The 12,022-nt window shown below is 38.0% G+C and overlaps 1 non-coding gene across 1 annotated transcript; it reads left to right on the forward strand.

Annotated features, from left to right (window-relative positions):
- The first annotated feature begins 10,634 nt into the window (after positions 1–10,634).
- LOC112799286 (small nucleolar RNA R71) lies at positions 10,635–10,742 on the forward strand. The gene has a single exon (XR_003200861.1). It is a non-coding gene; the product is annotated as a small nucleolar RNA R71 (small nucleolar RNA).
- Positions 10,743–12,022: the final 1,280 nt, after the last annotated feature.

Genomic DNA, 12,022 nt, shown 5'->3' on the forward strand with positions numbered 1-12,022 from the left:
ATGTGCAATAATAAATGGATCATATTTACCATATCGTCGATTCTTTCGAATCTGTATGATTCCATACTCTTTGTTTATCTTTGTTCCTTTGCCAATCGTGGGATCAAACCATTCACATTTAAATAGTATAACTCTTTTTAGTGGTAGTCCAGTATACTCAACTTGAATAATTTCATCAAGCTGGCCATAGAAATCATTTTCATATTCATAACCTGTGCCTTTGATACATATTCCATAATTTTGAGTTGACTTTCCACTTGAGTGAGATCTTGTGTGAAACTTGAAGCCATTGACTTTGTAGATAGACCAACATTTAACAATTCTCAAAGGACCCATGCCAAAGAATGAATATCCAAATCTGTCACATTATTTAAAGGATCATGAACCTATATTAAATAAGAACTAGTAAGTTAGAATACAATATGTCATCTACCAAAAAAGAGTGTACAACAAGACTATCATGTTATATTGACTTACATAATTTTTAAACCACTTTGCAAAATCCGCTTCAATAAATTGATCAATTTGTTCATCGCTTAAAGTAATATGATCTTGGCGTATGAAATCCACAAAGATTCTATAGTACATGAATTTTAAAAAAATTAAAATTATTAATATAAGAAAGTATTATTAACATGTAAGAATATATATGAAAGATAAATACTCACTTAATATATGGCTTAATTTCATCACAATTTATTAGAATATGATTCATGGCTGCACTAAATTTTTTGTCATCTAAATAACGAGTTTTGCATTCACCAGCCAAACAACCAGGCAAATTAAAAATAGACAAAGTTGGTTACATTGAATTATCACCCGCATCATTTTGTTTTGTGTTGATGCTAGTTTGGTTAAAATAGTACTCACAAAAGTGAGAAATCTCCTCAATTAGGTATGATTCAATGATAGATCCTTCAACATGTGCTTTATTCTTGACCTTTTTCTTAAGATGATGGAGAAACCTGTCATGAAAAAATTTATAGAAAAAATCAAATAACAAATAATTAACTTAATAAAATAATAAAAAAAACTTTCGAATAAATATGAAGGTGTGACTAAGGTATCTCTCAAAAGGATACATCCATCTATATTGCACAGGACCACCAAGCAATACTTCAAATGGCAAATGAATAGGTAGATGTTCCATTGAGTCAAAAAATCCCGGAGAAAAAATACGTTCTAACTTGCATAGCACAATTGGAATATTTTCTTCAAGCTTATTGAGAAGATCTTCTCGTAACGATGTTGAGCACAAATCTCAGAAGAATTGACTTAACTTTGTTATTGGCTTCCATATTTGCTCTAGCAATGAACTAAAAGCAATTGAGAGTAAACGTTCCGTAAATATATGACAATCATGACTTTTCATTCCATATAACTTACCTTCCTTCATGTCAACACATCTCCCTAAATTTGAAACATATCCATCAGGCATCCTTAACTCTTTTACCCATTCACATATTGCTCTCTTTTGCTGGAGAGTAAATGTGTAATTTACTTTGGATTTTATAATTTTACCTCCACTTTGTTTTGGCAATTCTAAACTTTTTCGCTTGCAGTATAATGACAGATCCATTCTAGCCTTTACATTATCTTTAGTCTTCTCTTTGATATCCATGACAGTATTAAATATATTATCAAATACATTCTTCTCAATATGCATTACATCAAGGTTGTGACGGATTAAATTATGACGCCAATAAGGCAAATCCCAAAATATGCTTCTTTTGATCCAATTATGCATACTTCCATATCCTTCTATCTCAATGTGCTCAACATCACTTATCTTATCATAATTCTGAACTATATCTCATATTTGCTCTCCAGTCAATCTTGACGGAGGTTCTGATCTCTCAATTCTATTCTTATAGAATGCATCATTGTTTCTTCTAAACATGTGATTATCTGGCAAGAATTGTCTATGACAGTCAAACCATGATGACTTTCTCCCATTTTTTAATTAGAATGTCTTGGTTCGTTCCATGCAGTATGGACATACTAGCCTGCCTGCTATCATCCATCCAGACAACATTCCATATGCAGGAAAATCATTAATAGTCCACAACAATGCAGCTTGCATTACAAAATTTGACTTGGAATAAATATCATAAGTTAAAATATCATCTTCCCATAGTAGTTTTAGCTCATCAATCAAGGGCTGCAGGTATACATCAATCCTAGTTTTGGGATTACGAGGACCAGGAATAATCATAGATAAAAACATGTAAGGAGTTTTTATTAACATAGAAGGAGGCAGGTTATAAGGAGTGACAATTATTGGCCAACATGAATATTATTTCCCAGATTGACCAAAAGAGGTGAATCCATCAACACATAATTCTAATCTGACATTGCGTGGTTCTTGAGAAAATTGTGGATGTTTTCTATCAAAATACTTCCATGCTTTTGAATCCGATGGATGCTCAAGAACTCCTTTAAACTCGTGATCAAAATGCCATTGCATGTGAGGTGCTGTGTGCATTGAAGCATGAAGTCTTCTTAATCGAGGTATAAGTGGTAAATAGTGCATTCATTTTAAAGGCACTTCTTTACCCTTTTTACCTATCTTGTACCTTGGAGAATGACAAAATTTATATTCTTTTCTTGGTATATCATCCTCCTCATAATATAGCATACAACCATTAATGCAACAATCAATTTTATTGCTTTCCATGCCAAGTTTTGATACTATCTTTTTTGCTTCATAAAAATTGGAGGCAAGTAAGTTATCCTTAGGCATCACTTCCTTCATAGCTTTCACGATATCATCAAAGATTTGTTGAGATACATTCCCTTTAGCTTTTATACTCAACATTTTAACTGCCATTAATAACTCTGAATGACCAACACATCCCTCAAATAATGGGCGCTGAGCAGATCATAATAAATCATAAAATTTTTTAGCTTCTGCATTCAGAGGTTCCTCCATGTCATCTTTAAATTGACTCATCAATTCTGGTCCAGCAGCATCAACCACCATAGATTCATACGAATTTCTTATTGGCACACTAGCCTACGGAGAAGAACATGTGCCTTCTTGATTATCATGATCTGCATTCAAATGCAATAGACTCTCTCTATGTGAATCCCAACACCAATATCTTGGCATGAAACCATTTTTATATAAATCTAGTGAAACCTCATCCGGAGTTGAGAAAACTTTATTTTTATGTTTGTTGCAAGGACATTTAAGTACACTGCCGTCAAGTACAAATTGAGGTTGTTTTGTAACTGTATCAATAAAATATCGAACACCATCGATAAATTCCAGTCGTAATCCTCCTCGGTTTGGCAAATTTCTATTGTACATCCACTTTCGATGTTCTGGAATTTTTATATCTACATATAAAGCATATTAAAAGTTAGATTAATTAAATTATACTTTTATGAGATAAACAACTATGAGTAGAACCAATTTAATTTTATAAAATTATAATATTATATTTTGATAAATAACAAATCATCTCAAAAAAATGTATCACACCTCACCGATAATTTAAATTACTATTAAAAAATTAGTATATATACTATTTAAATGAACTATTTTACTATAATTTTTTAGAAGAAACCTTAAATGTATGTGTTGAAATTTATATTATGAAAAAATGACAATAATAAATAAAATATATGCTAATTTTAAAAACACATGGTAAAAATTTCACAAAGTCAAATAAAAAAATAATATTATTCTATAAAAAAATATATATCGATAATAATGATAAAGAAATTTATATGAACAATGAATAGTAAAAATTATGTAAAAATTTATAAAAATATACATCAGTGAACATAAAAAAATTCTAAAAATTTTAAAAAATACAAAAATACAAAATAAGCTTGCAAAAGATCTTATCCATTGTTATTAAAATCGGACCGGATTGGCCGGTTCGACCAGAAAATTGGTGAACCGGAGTCATTATCGGTCCGGTCCAATATTTGGACCGCAGAAGGTTCAAAACCGGAGAAAATCTTTCAAATTCGGAACAAATCGGTCAGAATCGGTCAAATTCGGTAAGGTCGGCCGACCGGACCGTGTGAACTTTAAAATTTCTCAAAATGTTCAATCCAAGGTTCCGAAAACCGGTTCAAAATGGCCGGTTGAACCGGTCAAACCGTGAATCGTTACAAAAAATGGATCGGTCAAATACTAAAACCGACTATTTTAAAAACCGCAATTAAACTGACGAATTGGCCGAGAACCGGTAGGTCAAACCGACCGTGAACCGGCCAATTTTTTGAAATAAAAGCAAACGCCGTCGTTTATATTGGTGCCGAGCCCTAACTCCACTACTCTAGCCCAACCCTAACAAAACCCCAGATTCTAAAACACACCGTCTGCCTCTCTCTCACACTCAGTCCAGAGCACGTCTCATCGAGCTCCTGGTCCTCCCTCACTCCCGTCCAGTGGTGTCGCGAAGTTGTGAACATTACTTTTTCACAACTCTCATAATCCCCGGTAATGGCTCCAAAAACTTGGTGGCTCAATACCATGGCATTACACAACTTCGCACAACTAACCAGCAAGTGCACTGGGTCGTCCAAGTAATAAACCTTACGCGAGTAAGGGTCGATCCCACGGAGATTGTTAGTATTGAAGCAAGCTATGGTCATCTTGTAAATCTTAGTCAGGCAAACTCAAATGGATATAGTGATGAACGAAAATAACACAAAGGTAAAGATAGAGATACTTATGTAATTCATTGGTAGGAACTTCAGATAAGCGTATGAAGACGCCTTCCCTTCCGTCTCTCTGCTTTCCTACTGCCTTCATCCAATTCTTCTTACTCCTTTCCATGGCAAGCTCGTGTAGGGTTTCACTGTTGTCAGCAGCTACCTCCCATCCTCGCAGTGAAAACTAATGCTCATGCACTCTGTCACAGTGCGGCTAATCACCGGTTTGGTTCCCTCCCCTACCGGAATAGAATCACTCTTTTGCGTCTGTCACTAACGCCCAGTAGGTTACAGGTTTGAAGCACGTCACAGTCATTCAATCATTGAATCCTACTCAGAATACCACAGACAAGGTTTAGACCTTCCGGATTCTCTTGAATGCCGCCATCAGGTCCTGCCTATACCACGAAGACTCTGATCTCACGGAATGGTTGGCTCGTTTGTCAGGCGAGCACTCGGTTGTCAGGCGATCAACCATGCATCGTGCAATCAGGAATCCAAGAGATATTCACCAAGCCTCAAATGCTTGTAGAACAAGAGTGGTTGTCAGTCACTTTGTTCATGAGTGAGAATGGTGATGGGCGTCAATCATCACCTTCATCAAGTTGAAGAACAAGTGATATCTTGGAACAAGAACAAGCGGAATTGAATTGAAGAACAATAGTAATTGCATTAATACTCGAGGTACAACAGAGCTCCACACCTTAATCTATGGTGTGTAGAAGCTCCACCGTTGAAAATACATAAGCATAAGGTCTAGGCATGGCCGAATGGCCAGCCTCCCAATGATCTAAGATAGCATAAAATGAAGATAGCTACCAAAGTCTTCTTATACAATAGTAAAAGGTCCTACTTATAAGAACTAGTAGCCTAAGGTGTACAGAAATGAGTAAATGACATAAAAATCCTCTTCCGGGCCCACTTGGTGTGTGCTTGAGCTGAGCAATGAAGAAAATTTCGTGCAGAGACGCTTCTTGGAGTTAAACGCCAGCTTTAGTGCCAGTTTGGGCGTTTAACTCCCATTTGGGTGCCAGTTCCAGCGTTTAACGCTGGGATTTCTTGAGGTGACTTTGAACGCCGGTTTGGGCCATCAAATGTTGGGCAAAGTATGGACTATCATATATTGCTGGAAAGCCCAGGATGTCTACTTTCCAACGCCGTTGAGAGCGCGCCAATTGGGCTTCTGTAGCTCCAGAAAATCCACTTCGAGTGCAGGGAGGTCAGAATCCAACAGCATCTGCAGTCCTTTTTGGTCTCTGAATCAGATTTTTGCTCAGGTCCCTCAATTTCAGCCAGAAAATACCTGAAATTACAGAAAAACACACAAACTCATAGTAAAGTCCAGAAAAGAGAATTTTAACTAAAAACTAATAAAAATATACTAAAAACTAACTATATCATACCAAAAACATACTAAAAACAATGCCAAAAAGTATACAAATTATCCGCTCATCACAACACCAAACTTAAATTGTTGCTTGTCCCCAAGCAACTGAAAATCAAATAAGATAAAAAGAAGAGAATATGCAATGAATTCCAAAAACATCTATGAAGATCAGTATTAATTAGATGAGCGGGGCTTTTAACTTTTTGCTTCTGAATAGTTTTGGCATCTCACTCTATCCTTTGAAATTCAGAATGATTGGCTTCTTTAGGAACTCAGAGTCCAGATAGTGCTAATGATTCTCTTAGTGAAGTATGATGATTCTTGAACATAGCTATTTATTGAGTCTTGGCTGTGGCCCAAAGCACTCTGTCTTCCAGTATTACCACCGGATACATACATGCCACAGACACATAATTGGGTGAACCTTTTCAGATTGTGACTCAGCTTTGCTAAAGTCCCCAATTAGAGGTGTCCAGGGTTCTTAAGCACACTCTTATTTGCCTTGGATCACAACTCTTTATTCTCTATTTTTTTCGTTTTTCTTTTTCTTTTTCTTTTTTTTTCGATTTTTTTTTCGATTTTTTTTTGAATAGCTTTTTCTTGCTTCAAGAATCATTTTTAATGATTTTTCAGATCCTCAGTAACATGTCTCTTTTTTCATCATTCTTTCAAGAGCCAACATTCATGAACCACAAATTCAAGATACATATGCACTGTTTAAGCATACATTCAGAGAACAAAAATATTACCACCACATCAAAATAATTAAACTATTATAAAATTCAAAATTCATGCAATTCTTCCTTTTTCAATTAAGCACATTTTTATTCAAGAAAGGTGATGGATTCATAGGACATTCATAACTTTAAGGCATAGACACTAAGACACTAATGATCACAAGACACAAACATGGATAAACATAAGCATAAATTTTCGAAAAAACAGAAGAACAAATAACAAGGAAATCAAAGAACGGGTCCACCTTAGTGATGGCGGCTCTTTCTTGCTCTTGAAGATCCTATGGAGTGCTTGAGCTCCTCAATGTCTCTTCCTTGTCTTTGTTGCTCCTCCCTCATGATTCTTTGATCTTCTCTAATCTCATGAAGGATGATGGGGTGTTCTTGATGCTCCACCCTTAGTTGTCCCATGTTGGAACTCAACTCTCCTAGGGAGGTGTGTAGTTGCTCCCAATAGTTTTGTGGAGGAAAATTCATCCCTTGAGGAATTTCAGGGATTTCATGATGAGTGGGATCTCTTGTGTACTCCATCCTTTTCTTGGTGATGGGCTTGTCCTCATCAATGGGGATGTCTCCCTTTATGTCAACTCCAACTGACTAACAGAGGTGACAAATGAGATGAGGAAAGGCTAACCTTGCCAAGGTGGAGGTCTTGTCCGCCACTTTATAGAGTTCTTGGGCTATAACCTCATGAACTTCTATTTCTTCTCCAATCATGATGCTATGGATCATGATGGCCCGGTCTATGGTAACTTCGGACCGGTTGCTAGTGGGGATGATTGAGCGTTGTATGAACTCTAACCACCCTCTAGCCACGGGCTTGAGGTCATGCCTTCTCAATTGGACCGGCTTTCCTCTTGAATCTTGCTTCCATTGTGCGCCCTCTTCACATATAACTGTGAGGACTTGGTCCAACCTTTGATCAAAGTTGACCCTTCTAGTGTACGGATGCTCATCTCCTTGCATCATAGGCAAGTTGAACGCCACCCTCACACTCTCCGGACTAAAATCCAAGTATTTCCCCCGAACCATAGTAAGATAATTCTTTGGATTCGGGTTCACACTTTGGTCATGGTTCTTGGTGATCCATGCATTGGCATAGAACTCTTGAACCATCAAGATTCCGACTTGTTGAATGGGGTTGGTAAGAACTTCCCAACCTCTTCTTCGGATCTCATGTCGGATCTCCGGATATTCACCCTTTTTGAGTGAAAAAGGGACCTCGGGGATCACCTTCTTCAAGGCCACAACTTCATAGAAGTGGACTTGATGCCATAATGGTTATGGAAAAACGAAAAAGCAACGCTTTTACCACACCAAACTTAAAATGTTTGCTCGTCCTCGAGCAAAAGAAGGAAGAAGAGAGTAGAAGAAGAAGAAATGAGGAAGAGGGAGATGGTGGTGTGTTCGGCCAAAGAGGGGGAGAAGTGGTGTTTAGGTTGTGTGAAAATGAAGGGTTGAAGAAGGGTATATATAGGAGAGAGGGGGTAAAGGGTTCGGCCATGATGGGTGGGTTTGGGAGGGAAAGTGGTTTGAATTTGAAGGGTGAGGTTGGTGGGGGTTTATGAAGGATGGATGTGAGTGGTGAAGAGAAAGATGGGATTTGATAGGTGAGGGGTTTTTGGGGAAGAGGTGTTGAGGTGATTGGTGAATGGGGGAAGAAGAGAGAGAGTGATGGTAGGGTCCTGTGGGGTCCACAGATCCTGTGGTGTCAAGGAAAAGGCATCCTTGCACCAAATGGCATCAAAATCCACGTTTTGAGCCATTTCTGGCGTTAAACGCCGGGCTGGTGCCCATTCCTGGCGTTTAACGCCAGGTTCTTGCCCTTTACTGGCGTTTAACGCCAGTCTGGTGCCCCTTTCTGGCGTTAAACGCCCAGAAGGGTGCCAGACTGGGCGTTAAACGCCCAACTGCTAGGCTGACTGGCGTTTAAATGCCAGCAGCATCTTCCTCCAGGGTGTGCTGTTTTTCTTCCTGTTTTTCATTTTGTTTTTACTTTTTTTCATTGTTTTTGTGACTTCTTATGATCATCAACCTACAAAAAAGATAAAATAACAAAAGAAAATAATTAATTATAAAACATTGGGTTGCCTCCCAACAAGCGCGTCTTTATTGTCATTAGCTTGACAGAGGACTCTCATGGAGCCTCAGAAATGCTCAGAACCGTGTTGGAACCTCCCAACACCAAACTTAGAGTTTGAATGTGGGGGTTCAACACCAAACTTAGAGTTTGGTTGTGGCCTCCCAACACCAAACTTAGAGTTTGGTTGTGGGGGCTCTGTTTGGCTCTGTTTTGAGAGAAGCCCTTCATGCTTCCTCTCCATGATGACAAAGGTATATCCTTGGGCCTTAAACACCAAGGATTCTTCATTCACTTGAATGATCAACTCTCCTCTATCAACATCAATCACAGCCTTTGCTGTGGCTAGGAAGGGTCTGCCAAGGATGATAGATTCATCCATGCATTTCCCAGTCTCTAGGACTATGAAATCAGTAGGGATGTAATGGTCTTCAATCTTCACCAAAACATCCTCTACAAGTCCATAAGCTTGTTTTCTTGAGTTGTCTGCCATCTCTAGTGAGATTTTTGCAGCTTGTACCTCATAGATCCCTAATTTCTCCATTACAGAGAGGGGCATGAGGTTTACGCTTGATCCTAAGTCACACAAGGCCTTCTTGAAGGTCATGGTGCCTATGGTACAAGGTATAGAAAACTTCCCAGGGTCCTGCCTCTTTTGAGGCAATTGCTGCCTAGACAAGTTATCCAGTTCTTTGGTGAGCAAAGGGGGTTCATCCTCCCAAGTCTCATTTCCAAATAACTTGTCATTTAGCTTCATGATTGCTCCAAGGTATTTAGCAACTTGCTCTTCAGTGACATACTCATCCTCTTCAGAAGAAGAATACTCATCAGAGCTCATGAATGGCAGAAGTAAGTCCAATGGAATCTCCATGGTCTCAGTTTGAGCCTCAGATTCCCATGTTTCCTCATTGGGAAACTCATTGGAGGTCAGTGGACGTCCAGTGAGGCCTTCCTCAGTGGCGTTCACTGCCTCTCCTTCCTCCCAGGATTCGGCCAAGTTGATGGCTTTGCACTCTCCTTTTGGATTTTCTTCAGTATTGCTTGGGAGAGTGCTTGGAGGGAGTTCAGTAATTTTCTTGCTCAGCTGACCCACTTGTCCTTCCAAGTTTTTTATGGAGGACTTTGTTTCAGTCATGAAACTTTGAGTGGTTTTGATTAGATCAGAGACCATGGTTGCTAAGTCAGAGTTATTCTGCTTAGAACTCTCTGTCTGTTGCTGAGAAGATGATGGAAAAGGCTTGCTATTGCTAAACCTGTTTCTTCCACCATTATTGTTATTGAAACCTTGTTGGGGTCTCTGTTGATCCTTCCATGAGAGATTTGGATGATTCCTCCATGAAGGATTGTAGGTGTTTCCATAGGGTTCTCCCATGTAATTCACCTCTTCCATTGAAGGGTTCTCAGGATCATAAGCTTCTTCCTCAGATGAAACTTCCTTAGTACTGCTTGGTGCATTTTGCATTCCAGATAGACTTTGAGAAATCATATTGACTTGTTGGGTCAATATTTTATTCTGAGCCAAAATGGCATTCAGAGTGTCAATCTCAAGAACTCCTTTCTTCTGACTAGTCCCATTGTTCACAGGATTTCTTTCAGAAATGTACATGAATTGGTTATTTGCAACCATTTCAATCAGTTCTTGAGCTTCAGTAGGCGTCTTCTTCAGATGAAGAGATCCTCCTGCAGAGCTATCCAAAGACATCTTGGATAGTTCAGAGAGACCATCATAGAAAATACCTATGATGCTCCATTCAGAAAGCATATCAGAAGGACACTTTCTGATTAATTGTTTGTATCTTTCCCAAGCTTCATAGAGGGATTCTCCTTCCTTCTGTCTGAAGGTTTGGACTTCCACTCTAAGCTTACTCAATTTTTGAGGTGGAAAGAACTTTGCCAAGAAGGCATTGACTAGCTTTTCCCAAGAGTCTAGGCTTTCTTTAGGTTGAGAGTCCAACCATGTTCTAGCTCTGTCTCTTACAGCAAAAGGGAATAGCATAAGTCTGTAGACCTCAGGGTCAACCCCATTAGTCTTGACTGTGTCACAGATTTGCAAGAACTCAGCTAAAAACTGATGAGGATCTTCCAGTGGAAGTCCATGGAACTTGCAATTCTGTTGCATTAGAGAAACTAATTGAGGCTTAAGCTCAAAGTTGTTTGCTCCAATGGCAGGGATAGAGATGCTTCTCCCATAGAAGTCGGGAGTAGGTGCAGTAAAGTCACCCAGCACCTTCCTTGCATTGTTGGCATTGTTGTTGTTTTCGGCTGCCATTTGTTCTTCTTCCTTGAAGAGTTCGTCCAGGTGCTCTAAAGAGAGTTGTGCTTTGGCTTCTCTTAGCTTTCTCTTCAAGGTCCTTTCAGGTTCAGGATCAGCCTCAACAAGAATGCCTTTGTCTTTGCTCCTGCTCATAAGAAAGAGAAGGGAACAAGAAAATGTGGAATCCTCTATGTCACAGTATAGAGATTCCTTTAGGTGTCAGAGGAAAAGAAGAATAGAAGACAGAAGTGGAAAATTCGAACTCAACAAAGGAGATGGAGTTCAAATTTTGCATTAAGGGATAGTGTTAGTCCATAAATAGAAGGATGTGAGAAGGAGGGAAGTCATTTTCGAAAATTAAGTGGAAAATTTTAAAAAAATATTTTTGAAAAACATTACTTAATTTTCGAAAATGAAAAGGGAAAAGAAATCAAATGATTTTTGAAAAAGATTTTGAAATTAGAAATCAGAAACATTTGATTGAGAACTATTTTGACAAAGATGTGGTTAAGAAGATATGATTGGTTTTAAAAAGATGTGATTGAGAAGATATGAATTGAAAAATATTTTAAAAAGATTTGATTTGAAAATTAAAAACTTGACTAACAAGAAAAGATATGATTCAAACATTAAACCTTTCTCAACAGAAAAGGCAACATACTTGAAATGTTGAATCAAATCATTAATTGGTAGCAAGTTTCTTTGAAAAAGGAAAGAAGTTAATTTTGAAAAAGATTTGATTGAAAAATTGATTTGAAAAAGATTTGATTTGGAAGAAATTTTGAAAACTTAGAAAAAAAATTGATTTGAAAACAAAATCTTCCCCCTTTGCCATCCTGGCGTTAAACGCCCAGAATGGTATCCATTCTGGCGTTTAACGCCCAAAATGC

Source organism: Arachis hypogaea, chromosome 4 (assembly GCF_003086295.3).
Source record: "Arachis hypogaea cultivar Tifrunner chromosome 4, arahy.Tifrunner.gnm2.J5K5, whole genome shotgun sequence".
Taxonomy (NCBI): domain Eukaryota; kingdom Viridiplantae; phylum Streptophyta; class Magnoliopsida; order Fabales; family Fabaceae; genus Arachis; species Arachis hypogaea.